The sequence below is a fragment of the Papio anubis genome, chromosome 7 (assembly GCF_008728515.1).
Source record: "Papio anubis isolate 15944 chromosome 7, Panubis1.0, whole genome shotgun sequence".
In the NCBI taxonomy this organism is placed as follows: Eukaryota; Metazoa; Chordata; class Mammalia; order Primates; family Cercopithecidae; genus Papio; species Papio anubis.
In genome coordinates, this window is record NC_044982.1 from 50342288 (window position 1) to 50363627 (window position 21340).

Consider the following 21340-nt stretch of genomic DNA (forward strand, 5'->3'; position numbering starts at 1 on the left):
AAATACCAGTAACATCCTACACAGAAATAGAAAGAAAAAAAAAAATCCGAAAAAGTATACAGAGCAACAAAAGACCCAGAATAGCCAAAGCTGTCCTAAGTAAAAAGAATGAAACTGGAGGAATCACATTACCTGACTTAAAATTACACTACAGTGCTACGCTAACCAAAACAGCATGATACTGGTATAAAAATAGACACATAGACCAATGGAACAGAACAGAGAACCCAGAAACAGATCCACACGCCTACAATGAACTCATTTTTGACAAATGTGCTAAGAACATACCATGGGAAAAAGTCTCTTCAATAAATGGTGCTGGGAAAACTGGATACCCATATGCAGAAGAATGAAACTAGATCACTATCTCTCACCATATACAAAAATCAAATCAAAATGCGTTAAAGACTTAAATCTAAGACCTCAAACTATGAAATTACTACAAGCAAACACTTGGGAAAATCTCTGGGACACTGGCCTAGTGAAATACTTCCTGAATAATATCCCACAAGCACAGGCAACCAAAGCAAAAATGGACAACCATTTGTCACACCAAGTTAAAAAGTTTCTGCACAGCAAAGGATACAATCAATAAAGAGAAAACCCACAGAATGTGAGAAAATATTTTAAAACTACTCATTTGACAAGGGATTAATAACGAGAATATATAAGGAGCTCAAACAACTCTATAGAAAATATAATAATCCAATCAAAACATGGGCTAAAGATTTAAATAGACATTTCTCAAAGAAAGACATACAAATGACAAACAGGTGCTCAACATAACTGATCATCAGAGAAATGCAAATAAAAACTACAATGAGATATCATCCATTCCAGTTCACAAGGCTTTTATCCAAAAGACAGGCAATAATAAAAGCTGGCAAGGACATGGAGAAAAGGGAACCCTTGTACACTGTTGTTAGGAATGTAAATTAGTACAACCACTATAAGAACAATGTGGAGGTTCCTCAAAAAACTAAAAATTGAGCTACCATATGACTCAGCAATCTCACTGCTAGGTATATACCAAAAAGAAAGGAAATCAGTATAACAAAGAGATATCTGCACTCCTATGTTTGTTGCAGCACTGTTTACAAGAGCTAAGATTTGGAAGCAACTTAGGTATCCATCAACAGATGAATGGATAAAGAAAATGTGGTACATATACGCAATGGATTACTATTCAGCCATAAAAGGAAGTAAGATCCAGTTATTTGCAACAACGTGGATGGAACTGGAAGTCATTATGTTAAGTGAAATGAGCCAGGCACAGAAAAACAAGTATCACATGCTCTTACTTATTTGTGGTATCTAAAAACCAAGACAACCAAACTCATGGACACAGAGAGGAGAAAGATGGTCACCAGTGGCTAGGAAGACCGAGGGGAAGGTAGGGATGGTTAACAGGTATTTAAAAAAAAAAATAGAAAAATGAATAAGACCTACTATTTGATAGTGTAGTAAGGTGGCTACAGTCAATAAATAACTCAGTTGTACATGTTTAAATAACTTACAGAATGTAACTGGATTGTGTGTAACTCAAAATAAATGCTTGAGGGGATGGATAACCCATTCTCCATGATGTGGTTATTTCACATTGCATGTCTGTATCAAAACATCTCATGTACCCCTAAATATACACACCTACTGTGTACCCACCAAAATGTTTTTAAAAAAGGGGAAAAAAAAAGAAATGTTGCATATGGGAGAGTCTTATAAAGTAGGTAGGCTTTGATTTCTAGCCAGAGAACTAATATGGTAGTGCCATAACATATTTTCTCTTTAGAGATAACCTGCAGCAGCTTTGTAAACATCAGTTCATTCAGAATATGTTCCCTGGCTTGGCCTTAAAATAGACTCAAGTCCCCATTCCTAGCTGGAAATGGTCTTTGCTTCAAGTAGCTGCTTAAGATATAATTGAAAAAATATATATGTATTCATTCAAAATGCATCAAGTGATGTGGATGGGGCATGTTAGTCCCAGGGCTGGATGTTAAGGGGCTTAGGAAACAAGAAGACACCCTGTCTTTTGACAGACTCAGCCAGGTAGACAAGACAGTCAAGGTAACAGATATGAAAGACTCGGCCAGGCACGGTGGCTCACGCCTGTAATCCCAGCACTTTGGGATGCCAAGGCGGGCAGATCACGAGGTTAAGAGATCGAGACCATCCTGGCCAACATAGTGAAACCCCGTCTCTACTAAAAATACAACACTTAGCTGGTTGTGGTGGCACGCGCCTGTCGTCCCAGCTACTCGGGAGGCAGAGGTTGCAGTGAGCTGAGATCGTGCCACTGCACTGCAGCCTGGCAACAGAGCGAGACTCTGTTTCAAAAACAACAACAACAACAACAAACCAGATGAAAGACCCTTGACAAACACTAACGAAAGTAACTCAGAAAGCACAACAGGAAAAAAAGAAGTAAATGAAAGCAGAACAGTAAGCTCTGAATTGGGATGCTGCTCTGGTGTCTTTGAAGGGCTATTTCCTGGTATGTCTTACATGTGTGATTCCAGTCATGGAACCTTAATAACAGTCTTCTATACCAGACCCATGTGACAACGTAAGTTCATCTTCCATTATCTCACACATCTGTACTGGATGTTGAGAGGTTTCGTATTTCTTTGCATACTCCCCTTTACCTCTACAGAGTACCTTAAAACAGAGGAGGGGCCCAATAAAAGTCACCACATTTGTGTGAAAATAATGGCAGTGGTCTAAGGATCATGAGAGTGGGATTCCAGCTCTAGCTCTTTCCTAGCTGATTCTGGGAACTTACCTAAATCATAACTAAGATGGGCCTCAGTTTCCTCAGCTACAGAGATAGTAACACAAAGTTACAAATTCAGTTTTTAAAAGATTCCCAAGAATCTTTCAAACATGCCAATTCAGCATGGATACAGAAGGCATTTCATCCAATTAAAATACTGGCATCCAGTCTAAGAAAGGTGGAGGTTGTCACTGCTAGATTAATTACTGGCTTTGATATGTTGCCGTTTACAGAAGACCCCAAATTTTTATAGCAATTGAAATGTGGGAGTTAACTTTCAGGTAACCTTTTTCTTATCTTGAAGTTTTCTAGCTTCCCCATGCCAAAATGCTTCCCAGGGCTAACTACTATAAAGATTTTAGTGTCAGAAACACAGTACCACACCCACGTTCATTAAGTTTTAACCTGTCCTGTATTTATATACCCACACACCATCATTCATCAGTCCCCCACTCTCACCCCAAATGAAAGACCTGGTGCAAAGGGAAGAGGAAGACTGCGTCCTGGCTCTACCTCCAACGCCAAATGTGACTTTGCACAAGTCCCTTAACTTCTCAGAGTCTGTTTCCTTCCTCATAAAGTAGAAAAGTATACCACCACATGGTTTGGGTTCTGGGACAGTGTGGTGTGGGGAGGTAAGGGCAGAGTTAACTAGCTCACGGGAGGCCTCGACTGACTCCCAACCCCAGCCTCATTAGTACCACATGTACATTGATCCCTGGGCAAGCACTGTTCCTTCCTGCATTTATTCCAATCCCCATTAATTCTTGAAAGTCAAATTTCCCTACTTCTTCCTCCAACCAGGTCACACACAAAAAGAACATGGAAAGCAAATCCAGTCTACCTAAAAAAAACAAAGAAACTGTTTATGAAAAGAACTGTATTATCTAATATTTAGCTGCTTGCCTTTTTGAAGTCTTTCTCCTCTCCTTTTTCATCTCAAATAGGTACCGTCATTGAATCATACAAGATCTTTTATTGTACTGAATCTGACTTCTGAGCATTCTGGAGGGTCAACAGCAGAGTACTTTTTACTGACCACTTGAAAGTGGGCAAAGTACCAGGAATCAGGAAGGCTATTTATGTTATCCTTAAAGACTGTTTTTTGTATGCTGCTGTTGGCTCTAACCATCCAAAATATCGCCACTTAAGTATATATTAATATAACATTAGTTATATTATCGAAGAATTTTTTTACCCTATGGGTAAAAATTATTTTTAAAGTATTGCCCTGCAGTAATTTTTGATTCCCAAAAGAAGAGAAAATATCACACCAAGAAAAAAAAAAGTGTTGCAACAAATAGATCAGTATAGTGCATATTTGTATAATGCAAGAACCACCAGGTAAAGGTTTGTTATTAAATCTTATTCCTGAATGAGGGCCATTTTTATACTCCATACTTTATATATTTTACCGATTAATAATTTTGGGGTTAGGCCATGTGACTTGCTTTGGCATGAAATGTACTTGGCAGTTAGTATTATACTCTGGCATCTCTGCCATGGCCACAAGAAGAACATGTCCAGCTAGCCTGCCGTGCCAAGGAGAATGAGAGACACTTGGAGAAGACCCAGGCCACATCCACACAGCAGGCGCAAAGCCACTCCGCCACAGCCTAAAGCAATGCCTCCTCAATCAGCCCACAGATTCAAGAGAACAAACAATTGTTTTAAGTCACTGAGTTTTGGGATGATTTGTTACACAGCATCATATGGCAATAATTAGCTGACACTCTGTTTCAAATGCAAATTAACTTAAGCAGCTTCCTCTGTATCTAAAGACTGTGAGCTAAATACACATAAAACACCAAATACATACCCTCTGAACGTTTTATATATAAAGAATACTCTTTCAGAAAGAAGTCTAAAATTAGGGATAACTTCAAATGTCTCCCTAAGAAAATCAGATTCTTTTTAAAAATGAATACATATTAAAGAAAGGACAGCTGATAATATTAAATTGTATGTCCTTTATTTTTCTTTCCAATAAATCACTATGTCTATTAAAATCTGTGGTACCTCAAATAAGCCAAATAATGTGTGTGCACAAAGATCTCAATCTGTAATAATCAATTTTAGATACAAAAGAATTAGGACAAATTACTAATTATTTGGCAAAACATTGACTCTTTTAAATCTGTTTATATACAACTTCTACGTATAGTAAGAAGCCTCTTAAAAAATAATCTTGGTCAGATGTGGTGGCTCACACCTGTAGTCCCAGCACATTGGGAGGTCAAGGCAGGTGGACAGCTTGAGCCCAGGAGTTCAAGACCAGCCTGGGCAACATGGTGAAACCCCATCTCTACAAAAAGTAAATTAACAAAATATAAAATTAGCCAGGTGTGGTGGCATGCACTTGTAGTACCAGCTACTCGGGAGGCTGAGGTGAGAGGATCACTCAAGCCTGGAAGGTCAAGGTTGCAGTGAGCCAAGATCACACCACTGCAGCTCCAGCCTAGGTGACACAGTGAGACCCTGTCTTGAAAAACGAAATTAAATTTAAACAAGAATCTTGGCTGGGCACGGAGGCTCACGTCTGTAATCTCAGCACTTTGGAAGCCTGAAGCAGGCGAATCACCTGAGGTCAGGCGTTTGAGACCAGCCTGGCCAACACCATGAAACCCCGTCTCTACTAAAAATACAAAAATTAGCCAAGCGTGGTGATGCACATCTATAATCCCTACTTGGAAGGCAGCTGAGGCAGGAGAATCGCTTGAAACTGGGAGGTGGAGGTTGCAGTGAGCCAAGATTGCACCACTATACTCCAGCCTGGGCAAAAGAGTGAGATTGCATCTCAAAAAAATAAATAAATAAATAATTAAATTCAAGTAAGAATCTCAAAGGCAACCTATAAAGGAAACAGTAACACAGTAACATTGACCCTATCATCTAACATTTCAAATAAAGAAACTTGATGGTACACAGAAATCTGATTATTGCCCTAAGTTTGAGACTAGGTATTAAAGCTGGAAATTGAAACTAGCACTGGAATCTCCTCTGTATCATACCTAACTACTAAAATAATTACTTCTGATCTCTTTTCCTTTTTTTTTAACATTTCATGGCATGCCTTTCTTACTACTTCTAAGAATCACACTAATGTATATTTACTTTAAACTTTTTGAGTATGTTTAGAGAATTTTTCGAAATTCCTGGAAATATAGACATGCCAGATCAAGCAAATCCAACTGTGAACATTAATGGACAACATCCAAATTACTTACTAAGGAGATACTTAATTGCTATTGTACAGAAAAACAAATTCTCAAGATGACAATTTCTACAAATTATTTTGGCTTTGTTCAATTACCCCTGACAGATTTTTTTTGGTGGGGGAAGTGATTTTATATGAAATATAAACACTTTTTAATGAGCTACAAAGCATAAAGCCATTCACAGCTTTACATGGTGTATATTGATGCTACATGGATTCATGCCCTTCATATGACTTTTCTAAAGAAAATTCTTCTATTTCTAGAATATCTACATATAACTAATAGCTGAACCACGAGATTAGAAAATATTAGAAATAAAATGTATACAAATTCAAGCTTATTTTAAGAAATGGAAGCACTCTCTAGAGCTGCATTTTCTAACTGCAAAGGAGTAAGTGAATCAGGTCAATTACTCAAAAGTGCCTTTGGGCCTCTCAGTAGTAAACGATGTTTGCCACAACCAACTCTCCAGTGCTATGAAAGTATATTACCTAGAAGTTAATTTTAGTTTGACACATTAACCCACTGGCTGCAAAGAGGGAAGCCCCTCATACGTCATGAAAATACATGAATACACTAACTTGGCAATTATCACAAATAGCATGTTATATTTTACATGGATGCTAGGAGTCAGTCAACAGCCATGTACATAATCTGAACACAGGGAATACATTATCAAAAATTCAAGAATCAGAACACAACAGCAGTTTTCCCCAAAATCTCCCAGTTTACAAATTCTTGAAATATAAGAAGATTCTTGGGTAATTTGCAGCCTTACTAGAGAGGCACAGTTTGAGAGCTACAAATGACCTTATAGGTATACTGATTCATTGTATAGATCTATATTGTTCAATATAGTAGCCACTAGCCATATGCAGTCATTTAAATTTGAATTTGAATTAATTAAAGTTAAATAAAATTTAAAATCTAGTTCTCCATACTAGCCATACTTCAAGTGCTCAACAGCTACATGTGGCCAGTGGCTACCATACTGGACAGCTGAGCCATGTAATACTTCCAACATTGCAGAAAGTTCTACTGGACAGTGCTGGTATAGATTTTCAATCATGTCAAGTGATGAAGCATCCTCAAGGTCACACAGCCAATCAGCAGAAGAACCATGAATGCTAGTTCAATTCAGTCCTCAGGATTTCTAGAATTTACCAGTTTTTGGACATTATGTTTCTAAAATAGTTTGTTGGAATAATGCCAGGAGGGCTGGAAGACATTCTCAAACTCTCTCTCTCTCTGCTTGAAGATGTTTTTCTCTCTAACTGGTAATTAAGAAAATGTCCTACTGCCTTTTAAGGGAAAGGAAACATTTCGGCATCAAAAAATATATTTTGCTTGGGGTTGAAGCATTTTCTCTAGGGACACATTTTGGAATTTGCAATATAAGTTACTCACAAAGTATGATTCACCTATAAAAACTCAATCTATAAACAGCTTCCAAATTCAGACTTACTACAGATACTGAGAGGACATTTGATAAATTCTTTATTATTCCAGATTAGTGTTTTTAAGAACCAAGAATAAAATATTTCCTTCACATAATTAAAGATAAAACAGTAAAAGTACTTATATTAAAAATCAGAAACAAAACACGGATGTCCACTATTACCATTTTCCTAAATACTGTTATAAATAAAAGTTCTAGCCTAATCAATAAAATTGAAATGGAAATAAGGGGTACTAATTGCTGAAAAACAAGGCAGAAAACTAGCATTGTTGGTACAATAATTAAAACAATGTATTACTTGAACCTGGGTGCTCACGCCTGTAATCCCAGCACTTTGGGAGGCTGAGGCGGGCAGATCACGAGGTCAGGAGATCAAGACCATCCTGGCTAACATGGTGAAACCCTGTCTCTACTAAAAATACAAAGAAATTAGCCACGCATGGTGGCGGGCGCCTGTGGTCCCAGCTACTCAGGAGGCTGAGGCAGGAGAAAGGCGTGAACCTGGGAGGCGGAGGCTGCAGTGAGCTGAGATCGCGCCACTGCACTCCAGCCTGGGTGACAGAGCAAGACTCCGTCTCAAAAATAAAATAAAATAAAAATAAAAATAAAATGTATTACTTGAGAACAAAAACCAAAAGCCAGTAGAACAGAAGAAACACTTCAGAAATAGACCCTTGATATATTAAAAGTAATGTACGATGAAGAAAGGACCACCAGTCAATGAGAAAGAAGCTGGATTATCCAATCGATTGTGCTGGGGAAACTGAGGCTACTTTGAAAGAAAAGAATTGTTTCGAGCTGTATCTTACATTCCACCACAGAATAAATTCTAAAGTACTCAAAAGATCGATGTGAACAGTCAAAAAATAAAAGAAGAAACAAAGTTAACTATTCATCTTATCCCTGAATCAGGAATAATGTTCCTAACATAAAAGCAATGAAAAATTAACCAAAAAAAAAAAACAAAACAAAACCCAACAGATTGATATGCTTGAATACGTAAAAACCTGAAACTTCTGCACATCAAAAATTATAAAATTACACAACCAACAAAACTAGAAAAAACACTGGCAATAACATGACAAAAGCCTCGTGACTTTAATAAACATTTTTACAAATAAAGGCAAAACACAGACATCTTCATAGACACACAATCAAAAAATTGGCAAAGAACATGACAATTCACAGATAAAACATAACAATGGCTAACGAACAGTTTTTAACATAAAATTCCTATCAGTAATCAAAAAACACAAATTAAAGCAAGGTTTCATTATTTGCCAATCAAATCACCAAACTCTGATCAAATGACACAGTGCTCTAACAGACTACAGGTAAGAACGTTAATTAATACAATCTCTCCACAAAGGAATTTAACAACATTCATCAACACCCTTGTAAAAGTACTCATGAACTTTGAGCTAGTAATTCTAATTTGAGGGATCTACCCTAAGGACATAAATTTGAAATGTAAGCCAAGTTTTATGTACAAAGATGTTAATTATGTCACTGTTTATAAGGGGAAAAAATGTAAACATGAATGTCTGTATTAGTCCATTTTCCTACTGCTATAAAGAACTTCCCTGAGACTGGGTAATTTATAAGGGAAAAATGTTTAATTGACTCAGTTCAGCATGGCTGGGAGGCCTCAGGAAATTAACAATCATGGCTGAAAGCAAAGGGGAAGCAAGGACCTTCTTCACAAGGCAGCAGGAGAGAGAATGGAGGGAACTGCCACTTAAAAACCAACAGATCTCATGAGAGCTCACTCACTATCATGGGAAAGGCATGGGGGAAACCACCCCATGATACAATCACCTCCCACCAGGTCCCTCCCTAGACACCTGGAGATTACAATTTCAGATGAGATTTGGGTGGGGACACAGAGCCAAACCGTATCGGTGTTCAATAACAATGAATCAAGTAGACTGTGTAATTCTACATGATGAAATTATGTTTACTACAAATTAATAGCAATGAAAAAAATTGTGTAAACCAAAATATACAAATGTACATATAGCATCAACTCTTTTTTTTTTTTTTTTTTTTTTTTTTGAGACGGAGTCTCGCTCTGTCGCCCAGGCTGGAGTGCAGTGGTGCGATCTCGGCTCACTGCAAGCTCCGCCTCCCGGGTTCCTGCCATTCTCCTGCCTCAGCCTCCCAAGTAGCTGGGACTACAGGCGCCCGCCACCTCGCCCGGCTAACTTTTTTGTGTTTTTTAGTAGAGATGAGGTTTCACCGTGTTAGCCAGGATGGTCTCGATCTCCTGACCTCGTGATCCACCCACCTCGGGCTCCCAAAGTGCTGGGATTACAGGCTTGAGCCACTGCGCCCGGCCAGCATCAACCCTTAAACATGTTGAAACTTTTTAATATGCATAAGAAAAACTAAAATAAACACACCAAAATACTAACAGTGGATGACAGCCATTAGATATGGGTAATTTAATTATTTATATTTTTCTATATCTTCTAAATGTCTATATTGAGCATATTTAAACCAGAATTAAACATTGTTAAAAGTGTATACTTTGTTAAATAAGGTGTCTTCATTGTTTTAATTTCTAATGGTACAGTATTACTCAATTTACATTTGAAACAGAAGCCAGAAACAAAATCAACCTTACCATAAGAAGAGGGTTTAAATTTATACTCAGTAGAAGGCCACCCTGTACCTAAAGTATTAAACAGCTACATTCACAAACACCAATGCACAGATTATTTCTAACACAAGAAAAGAACTCGGTTTTTCAGGATGCAGGGTGATGACCTCCATTTTAAATACACAAAACAGCTGGGGAAGCTGTTTACAAAAAACTTTATGTACCTATCATTCTTATACTTTATTTTTTAAATTAAATCTCAAGTTTCTGCTTTTACTACAGATATTCCTCACATAGGTATATTTAATTATTTTATATAGAATGTTAGTCAAATTTTTAACTCATGTAATTTATCATTAGCATACAAAATTGGTTTCTAGGGCCTACGGACACACTTTTGAAAACATTTCAGTCTGAAAAGTTTGTATTGGATCAATTCCTAAAAGAAGAGAGTTGTCAGCACCATGAATCAGGCAGTGCCTAACCCTTTTCTCTCACCAGTGACCATCTTTTTGCTACTTTCTCTCTAGCTGAACAGGGTAGTAAGCTGTATCTTTAAGCTTGACACTAATGACAATTAAGAGCAGGAACCACAAGCAACTCGGATAGATTAGGCTCTCTCATACTGCCAAAATCATTATATACAAAAACCCCATTTTCCCAAATGGCTATAGCCAATAACAAACCAATAAGCCAAAAAAATTCATCTGCAAATGAGTTTGTGAAGAGATCTAAACAAAATTAAACAGGGTTTTATCATCTTTCTCATGCTTTTAAAAAAAATGCTAATATAATAAGATTCAAAGAGTTATGAATCTCCAGGTGGAAAAAACAACATGCAATATTTCCCGAGTATACTTGACCCACTCTCCTACTATCATGGCACACATAATCATTTCTGGAATAGTGCTCTAAGCAGCTCCTTTTGGAACCGCAGAGGTAGGTGTGTAGACATACAGTACCACAAAGCCCACCTCACTAGATGAAGACATGGGATGATGTCTTGGAGAAAAAGGAGTCAGAAATAATTAGAATGCATATTGCCTATGTTCCCACTAATCCACATTTTCTAACTGACATCAACTGGAAATGAATTTCAATATGTGAAAACTTCATCTTACAGCCATCTTTTTACAAATTTATCTACTGTAAGAAAGAATTAACATTCTAATTATAAACTAATATGGTTATACACAGAATGTTTTCTTTACTTCCTTGGTATATTAATGACAAGCTATAGTGAAGGAAGAAATATATATGAAAAATTAAGAGATAAAAGCCATAAACACAAGATAATAAACCTTTCTCAGACTGACCCAAGGGAGGTCTAAACAAGACCTGGGCAGGACAGACTTAGATAGAGCTGAGAAGTTCCTGGGACCTTGAATAATTATAGTAAGTTGGTGGCCACCCAGAAACCTCAAATAATGAGGCAGGCTGCAGAGCTCCAGTCTCCGGTTTTCCTCTCATACACAGACTGTTAATTGTCCCTCAATACTCATCTTCCCGTCTTCCTTTTAGTAAAAGAATAATTACAACTTCTAACATCTATATAATGCTTCTTTTGTGTCAAGCCCTGTCCAGAATCCTTCATGTGTATTAAGATGATGTAATTCCCACCATAACCCCATGAAGTAGGTACTCGTATTACCCCCATTTTATGGATAAGAAAGCAGATACAGAGAGGTTAAAAGGCTTTCCCAAAGTCTTACAGCCTTAAGTGGCAGAACTGGGAATCTAACCACTCCCTCAGTTTCCCTTGCAGCTAGGTGTGGCCACATAATTGTTTGGGACAAAGGGATGTGACCATAAGTACAACTTTTGGCTCTTCTCCTTAAAGTTGAAACCACATTCCCTGGCCTTTCTCCTCCCTGAATGCTGGAACACAGACTGGAGACAGGGCAGCTTCTACTATGTGAGTGGGAGCAGCTACCTGGGAGTAACGGCATGAATGGAAGCTGGGTCCCTGAACGATCCTGTGGACTACAGCAGCCTTGGGCTACTCAACTTTGGGCTATTTGATGAGAGAGGAAACATCTACTAAATTTCAACTATATGACTTAGGTGTCTTTGGGTTATCTTTGTTAAGAGCAGCTTAATCTCATTTTCTTTTGGCCCAGAACTTTGTCTTCTTAAATAAACTACTAATAATTTGTTTCTTAATAAAACTTGTTTCTCAGCTTTAGTCCAGATAGTAACTATAACTTACTAAATGCTTACCTGATATTGTTCTAAGCACTTTACATATATTAACTCAGTTAATCTTAAACTTATGGGGGAGGCCCTGTTAATATCCTCATCTAAGAGAAGAGAAACTGGGGTGCTGGTTAAGTAACTTGTTCATCATCATGGAGCTAAGAAGCAGCAGAACTGGGATGAACAAACACTGTGACTCAGGTCCTAGCTGAACAACTACATTCTAACGGTTGAGGTATTACTAAGGTCACACAATGCACTGAGGAAGTTCAGCCCCTTGAGAAATGTGAAACACTTACAGTATGTAATGTTGTTCTAGAACAGGTCTGTGTAAAATAGCAAGGAAGCATCACAGTTGAAGTACCTGGGGCCAGCAAGGATGAGCAGTAACCATGGGGTAAAGATAAGTGAGGATCAAAAGTGAGTTCACAGAGGTGGTAACTGCAGAACAATGCAATGGATAGAAGTAAAAATTCATGAGGTAAATGGGGGACGAGGGAGGGAGCAACAGGAGAATGACAGGCAAAGGCCACCTGGCGTTAAACCCTGCAACTGCTCCAAGTCACCAAAGATGCTGCAAAGAGGCCACACGGGGTGCTGTGGGCGGGTATGGGCAGGCAGGCAACACTGTCAGAAGCACCTACTTCAATCTCATTTTTCACTGTTTATTTCCAGCCACAAAGACGGCAAGGGTGCCTGAATCTTTCATTTTCATAGTTCTTAACATGCAAAAGACAAAATCATTTCATCTCCTTAAACTTCAATCTTCTTATCCATAAAGTTACATCAGATTTCTCAGGGTCAAGGGTGAAGGAATCCTGTGCATCACCTGGTCCAGCCACTCCAGTGCTGCCCAGAATCCACTCTGCGAGCTCTGAGACAGAGGGTTGGCCGACCAGCTGTCCCAACTGGATGGAGCACAGCCACAGAAGGCCAGCTCATGTCCCTAGTAAAGGTTTTCTGTATATTATGTTAAACTTGGCTTCTCTGTCGTTTTTACTCAATGTCCGTATCAAGCCCTCTTAACCAATGCAAGTAAGTCTGCCACTTTTCTACCTGACAGCCCTTCAAATATTTAGAATCTTGGAAATAAAAGGTTGTAAGATATTTTTCAAGTACTATAAATACCTCAAAATATATAAACAGATACTTAAACATTCTTAGTTATGTTAATTACCTACTCCCAAAACTCATTAATAAATACTCTAGTACTGAGTAGTGTGTCAGATATAGGCTAGCCTGACAAAAAAATCACTTATCTTAGAGTGACTACTGAGTACACTTAAAATAATTTTTCAAAAAACTAAACATATGGGTAATAGAAAATGGGATCAATTATGAGATTACATTGGATTAATTAACATACATAGCATTCATTAAAATACATCTTCATTCTTAAACTCTATCTAAGTGAATTTCTTTATTTTGGCTTATACATGGGGAAATGGTTTCCTTCAAGCTGGCATATTGGCAGTTAACACTGCATCTTAATGTTAACCACCAGACACACTTGACAGTTACGCCGTGCTTTCTGCCAGGGACTTAATCCCCACAGTATTTCCTCCTCAAACTACTTTGCTTTTGAAGAGATCAAAGCACTTTACCTTATTTATCCTTACATCTCAAGCACTTGAGAGGGAAGGTAGCAAGCGTAACTAAAGTTATTAACGTTTTCCTCTTAATAACAATATTACTAATGTCTGTAACATAGATTTCTAAGAAAACTATTAATCCCATCCACTAGGTAGCTGGAGCAGCATAGAGAGTTATAGGGAAGCAAGACTTGTTAAATCTCCGACCAGCACCAAAAAAGGAAGAAGGCAGGAAAATGCATGTTTTATATACATGGGAGGAAAGACATTAAACATCCTTAATGACAGTAAAACACAAAATATTTGTATTAATCCCTAAAAGATACTTGAGCTTTTAGACCAAGAAACAAAACACAACATATACAATATTTTAGAGATTTTAAGATTTTTTCAGAGATACTGCAAAGTGAGAGAATCTGGAAATGAACTGAGGCAACATGACTTCTGAAGGTCAGGTAAAAATTAATCTACCAAAATAACAAAAAAGATTTCACAATGTGATGTAGTTTTTAAAATGAAAAAAAAAAGTAAAAGGTGGGCTCCAATCTCCAAGCAAACTGAACCATGAGCCAAATGGAGAAATACCTGCTGATAAGACATATTCTTATATTTCTTCTCTCATAGCATTTTCGTCCTAGACGCCCATGCTCCTTGAGGCAGGCATTCTTATTTTGTAAGGCATAATTCCACATGTGATTACACTTGGCAAGTTGTAGAAATAAAAAAGGACAAAGAACAAGCTGCAGTGTGCAGAATATCTTACCAGAATACGTAAAGCAGAACTATGCATAAGAAGAAAGTTAAACAGGGAAAAGTACGTTGTTTGCAAAGCCCTCACTTTTCAATAACCATGGATGTGTGGTTTAACACTTACCTAGTAGGTTCACCCATTTTGGCATCTAACAACTCTTGTTTCAATTTTATTACAACCCTGGTTAGAATGTTTTATCTGCCTTCACAGAAGGATCCATACATACTAAGGCCAAAAATATTTAAACCCTAGTTTAAAGAATTTGGGTAAAATGTCAGTCTACATTTTCTCAGCACAAGGTCTTTGATGACCGAAACAAGCTAAGGGGGTGGCCTCTCTCATGAAGCTCTTTCCCATCAGTGAATGGGTTTGGGTCTCAGCCTTCCTGAAAGATACAGTTACCCACACACCTCCTCCTCCGATATTCATGGGCTGCCTCTCACTTCTCACAAGTATCTGCTGCTCCCATCCCCCATTTTCCCTCACTCCTCTTCCCTCTTCATCTGAAAAAGCCTTGTGGAGTATTCACTTGTGCCAAGCATAGGACCAGACGCCAGGGTCACAAACATGTAAGAAAAGTCCCTGTTACCAGGAGTGCATAGTTCAGCAGAGGAGCAGAACACACTGCTACAGTCCCTGGGGACAAAGGACAACAGGAAGGTTTGCAAAAGTGCTCGCAGAACAACACAGAAGAGAGGAAGAGAGGAGGGAAAAGATGTGCGGGAAGGTTTCGGGCAGCAGAGGCCCCTACACTGAGCCTTAAATTTATATGTTCAGAGCAGACAAGGGCTGGGGAGGACAGGGTGTCCCGGACAGCCAGAGCAGGATCTGTGAAGGCCTGGAAGCAAGAGCACATGGACCACCTGAGAAGCTCCAAGAATAGGCTGCAGCCTGTACATGAGGACACAGAGGGGGCTGATGTGAGCAGGGCCCGTACTGTGAAGGCCCTTTTACACCACAGAACATTTACACCTTATCCTAGAGTCAACACACATACACATACACATTTTTACATAAATCTTAACTGGGTCACAGCTCTTTTCATTTTTAATAGATCTCTCTGGTTAGCACTGTGAAGGATGGACTGGAATGGAGAAAAGACGAAAAGGAATAAGGAGGCTACAGGCAAGTCTGGGGTAGAAAAGAGAAGTCAGATTGGACATAAGGAAGTAAAAAAAAGCTCAGGGATTTATATGACATGAGGGGTGAGGGAAGGATCCAGGCTGACCTCCAGGTTCCGGTTTGCACAGCTCATAGTGCCAGCTGCCCAGAGACAGAATCCAGCATAAGGAAGTGGATTTACCAGGGAAAGACAACGATCTGGTGCTGAACTTTATATTATGACCCAAAGGTATTCAGTAATCTGTATTTCTCATCTAATGCTATTAAAACACCAAACCTAAACTGAACTGTTCCCAGGTTCAGTTACACAGACCATGAAGTCTTGTACCAAATCTGATTCCAAGACAACCTGTCAGACTAATAAGGCTGTGGTCAAAATGCCACATGGGTAATAACATAACAGTACTCTAGTTTTCCTTTTTAACACATACCCAAACCACACACCTCAAAATATCTGCTCTTCCTCCTACATATTTATAGCTTTTGCCTAACTTTCTAAAAGGCTAGGGCCAGCGAATTCCATCACAAGACAGAGAATTATAACAGTGTTGTTTTAGCCCAGTTGGGGATCACTATATTTTTCTAGATTCCACAGATCGACAAATAGTTCACATAAAACCAGAGCTCATAAAGAGAAAAAGAATTAATATAAACGTTAAACTTCAGGAAGAAGAAAGTTATACCCTCAGAATGCCATTCTATGCAATTTGGTGCTGGTGTAGGAATTCGGAATGTTAAGTGAGAGACAAAGAAAGAAGCCATCCCACCAGTGATTTTCATATCTTCTCATTCCCTCTGCCCCACGTACATGTGCTGCTGTTCACCATAAATGCAAATGACAACACTATGGCTTGTTGCCAGTAATACAATAAACTCAGTAAGATGGTACAGCATCTCATCACAAGACCTAGCAATTCCACTACTAAGTATCTACCAAAGAAAAACATACATCCACACAAAGAGTTGCAAGCAAATGTCCATAACAGCACTATTCATAATAGCCAAAACTTGAAGACATCCAACTGTACATTAACTTATCAACACATAAACAAAATGTGGCATGGCCATTGATATACAATGGAATATCACTTGGTCATAAAAAGGAATAAGTGCTTATACATGCTACAACATGGCTGACTATTGAAAACATGATGTTAAGTGGAAGACACCAGACACAAAAGACTAAATCCTGTGTGATCCTACGTTACGAAATTTCTAGAAAAGGCAAAATGATAGAGACAAAGAGCAGATCAGTGGTTGCCTAGAGCTGAGACGAGCACAGGAATTAACCACAGACTGGCAGGAGGGAACACTGTACGGTGATGAAAGTATTCTGAACTGGACTGTGGTGATGAATACGTAAAGTAATATGTAAATTTACTAAACCACTGAACTATGCTGAAGTAGGTAAGGTGTGGCATATAAAGAACACCTCAGTAAAGAAGAAGAAAAAAAAGAAGACCTTTATCTTATAATGTTATTACACGAGTAAAATTTATCTCTCATCATGCAAACATAAGAATTCCCTAATAAAGACTGTGCTAGAATGCTACTTTCAACTTCACAAGTTTGTACTGTATTCCAGTAGTACAGAACCACCCATTCTTCCAAAACCCTATGACTGTGTACATGCTGTTAGTCCGGCTGGAAATGCCCTCCTTTACATGTCAGCCTGGCAAAATCCTTCTCATTCTTCAAGTTTCAACCTAATGCTCACAACTTCTCCTACCATCAGATGGTACCATACACGAACTTCCAGTACAGCAATGAGCACATCATATGGTGAAAGTATGTTTGCACCTCTCTCTCCACGGAACCAATGTGTCTCGAAGGGAGATTCATGGACCTATTCTTAGGGGTCCACAATATGTAAAGAAGCCTATTTTTAAATCTTCTTTCTCAGGGCCAGTTTGTACTGCATTCAGAGTCATGATGGGGCAAACTGTTACCCTTTCCATTGTCTGTCACTAACAAAAAACCAAGAGGCAGACCTACTACACAGATGATGCATTTGGGGCAAGAGAAGACCAAATGAAATCATACTGCACTCCACAAGAACCAGGACTTCAGCATTTCCGACACAGAACAGGGAACACTGAGTCATCCCACACAGGAGAGGTAGTCTGAACTCAAAAACCTCTGCCTGGATGAGTCAATACAATATTTTGTATTGCAAATAGTCCTTTTGTTTTAGCAAAACAGTGTCATCTGTCACATTAAATTAATACAGTCAGTTTGGATTTCAATGGCTTTATAGTTTTATATTTCATTACAAACTGGCTGTGGTTTATAGCTGTAAAAAATATATAAGCATAAGGTGCTTATTCCTAGTTACAGGTTTTTACACACTTATGTAATATTATAACAAAAGTAACGTAAGTCAACATTGGGAGTTCAGATAGTTCTTTTCCATTTGAAACAGAACCATATGTTACTCAAATTAGAGAAACAGTACACTAGAATATATACCCTTTCATAGCAAAGGCCATATCTTTTCCTTTCTGTAGCCCAAATGCATGGCGTAGGAAAAATCCTCATAAAATATGGTTGAATAAATGATAGTTTGCATTCTGCTGCTACTCCAAACAACAAAAATGTGAACTGTTACTGTCTGATAATGCCCTCAGCTAATCTATTCTGGAACTTTAAACCATGGGGAGTTATCCTGCTCTCAAAGGTATAAAACCTAACTAAGCAGAACTTGTAGAAGGAGTGGAAAGGTGTGGGGAAGGGAGGGAAAGCAGGCATTCTGTGAATGAAACGGATCTGTCATTCACTGAACTATTTCAATATTAACCAGAGGCAAAAAGAACATTTATGAAACATCTTCCTAGAGATATGATCTGGCTGCGATCCAACCCAAATCTCATGCTGAATTGTAATCCCCAGTGTTGGAGGTGGGGCCTAGTGGGAGGTGACTGGATCATGGAGGTGGTTTCTAATGGTTTAGCACCATCCCCCTAGCGCTGTTTCATGATTGATAAGAGTTCTCATGAGATGTGGTTGTTTAAAAGTATATGGCACCTTCCCCTTCACTCTCTCTCTCCTGCTCTGCCATGTGAGGATGTGCCTGCCTTTTGCCTTCCTCCATGATTGAAAGTTTCCTGAGGACTCCCCAGCCACGCTACCCGCACAGCCTGCAGAACTGTTAGCCAATTAAACCTCTTTTCTTTATAAAGAACATAGTCTCAGGAAGTTCTTCATAGCAATACACCTAGAATCCAGGACTTAACCTAACACCCACTTTTTGGTCTTTTTCTAACCCCTTCCAAACTGGGTCTTCCACATCCCTCTTCTCCTGTAATGGAAATACTGGCAAAGAGTAAAGTCACTAATAAAGAAATATGAGGATAGAAATCCTTATTCCTTTTATTCCTGTACCAGGCCCCATACTAAGTGCTGAGGTTACAGGGCAAGACAGGGCTGGAGTTATAGGGCAAGAGGCCCAACAAGACTATAAATAAAAGGTATAATTAGAGATTCTGAACAGTGCTATTTTACATTCATCATGTCTGTAAATTTTACAATTCTTTATAATTTCACAAATGTTATAATCGTGTCTATCATATTAGCAATTTTGTAACTATATTATGCATATATTAGGTGTGATGGCCAGTTTTATGTGTCAATTCAACCAGATTATTGTCCCTAGTTATTCAAACACTAATCTACATGCTGCTATGAAGATATCTTGTAGATGTTTTTAAAGTTCATAATCAGTTATATTTACATAAAGGAGATTCTCCTAGATAGCCTGTGGGGATTGAATCAGATGAAAAGGCTTAGGAGCAGAACTCTGGTTTCCCTGAAGAATCCCCCCTGTGGACAGCAGCTTTGGCTCATGCCCAAGAGTTCTAGTCTGTCTTTCCTGGCAGCCTGCTCTATGGATTTTGGACTGACCAAGCCAGCCCCACAATCACACAAGCCAATTCTTTGCAAGAAATCTTTTTAATATATCTCTTGCTAGTTCTGTTTCTCTGGTTGAATCCTCAATGATACAATAGGATTGAACAAAGAGGTAAATACGCTGTAGTAATGAGAACTAAGTTTCTCACTGTCTATGAAAGAAGTTACAAGGGAAGAGAGAAGGCTAGAATGATTCTTAGGGTGTTAGACTGGAATCAGTGGTAGTATAGTATGAGTATACACATGCACACACACAAATACATGTATACAGAAATAAATATAGATGTATATACAAGCATAGGCTAGTATACATGCATGTTTTTCCTAGCTCTCCACTGAGAAGGTTTGGAAGCAACGATAATCCAGAAGCAGTGAGTTCAATTAGCACCCAGATCCTGGCTTCTAAATATCATCCTCTAATAAAAGGAAATAAGGCTCTGTGAAAAAGTGGTTGATTGCAGGCTGAGACAGGGAACATACAAGGTGCGCCTAAAACATCATATGCTGCCAAAAATCAAGGAAGTGCCCAATGGGGCATGTCAAAAGGACACAGGAGCCAACCTGCTGGAACTCACAATGGCCAAAGCTGAAACAGTTTGAGCAAAAAAGTAAATAATAATTTACTCCTTTGGATTATAATCATAGGACAAAATAAATACCTGAAACTCCATTTTGATATAAAAAACTGAATAAATATTTAAATGAAGGAGAAGGGACAGATCTTCCTTATGGAAGAATTCCAATAAACATAAAAGAAATAAAGGAAATACAAAATCACCATTAGGCAAACATCACAGAAATGACTTGCAGGCAAGATCTACTGATGGATGCTAAAATCAGTGGGTGAAAGTCTAAGGGAAAACATGAAAATTCATCTCAACGTGTCTCCCCCAAGATATTTATCAATTACAAAGGAATAATACTAACTACAGAGGAGAATTAAGCAGACATCACCTTCACTAAGTGATCAAGGTAAGACAAATTTCATTATCATTTGTATACAATGTATCCAGCTGTGATACACTAAGAACACATTACTTCAATGGACTTCTAGACAAAACTGGATAGCCTTGACTAACCCAAATTGAGAGGCAGTCTACAAAATAACCGACCAGTGCTCAACGAAAGTGTCATGGTCATGAAAGACTGAGGAACTGTCACAGATTAGAAAGAAGGGAATAAGGAGACATGACAACCAATGCAATGTGAGATACTGGACTGGATTGTGGAACCGAAAAAAAGGGATTGGGGAAAAACTGGTGAAATTCATAGAAGATCTGTAGTTTCAGTAATAATATTGTACCATTGTTGATTTCCAGGCTCCATAATTTTTCCATAAATATGAAAACTGATACTAGAAGAAGCATGAAGGATATACGGGAACACTCTGTACTAGTTGAACCATTTTTACACAAGATCAAAATGAAAAGCAAACAAAAAAAGCTGTAGTTTAAAAAGATCTAAATCTGGTCCTATAATTTTTTAAACTTAAAAAAATAGGGCAGTAGTTTTTTTCATCTTTTTTATTTGAAACATGAAGGCTATGTGCTCCTATTTTTATTAAAAATAAGTATTATAAATAGCAATCTTTAGTGCTTTAAAAAAAAAAAAAAGTATGCCATAACCTCATCCTCTTCATTTACAATGAAAAGGAACTGAACTGGCCAGGAAGGAAAAAAATCAAACTGAGAATTTTGTAAAGGACAAATATATATGTAATT

At 38.2% G+C, this 21340-nt stretch overlaps 1 protein-coding gene across 1 annotated transcript in view; it reads right to left on the reverse strand.

Annotated features, from left to right (window-relative positions):
• Window positions 1-21340, reverse strand: part of PELI2 (pellino E3 ubiquitin protein ligase family member 2) — a 195530-nt gene that overhangs the window by 150050 nt on the left and 24140 nt on the right. The gene's annotated exons all lie outside the window — the stretch shown is intronic.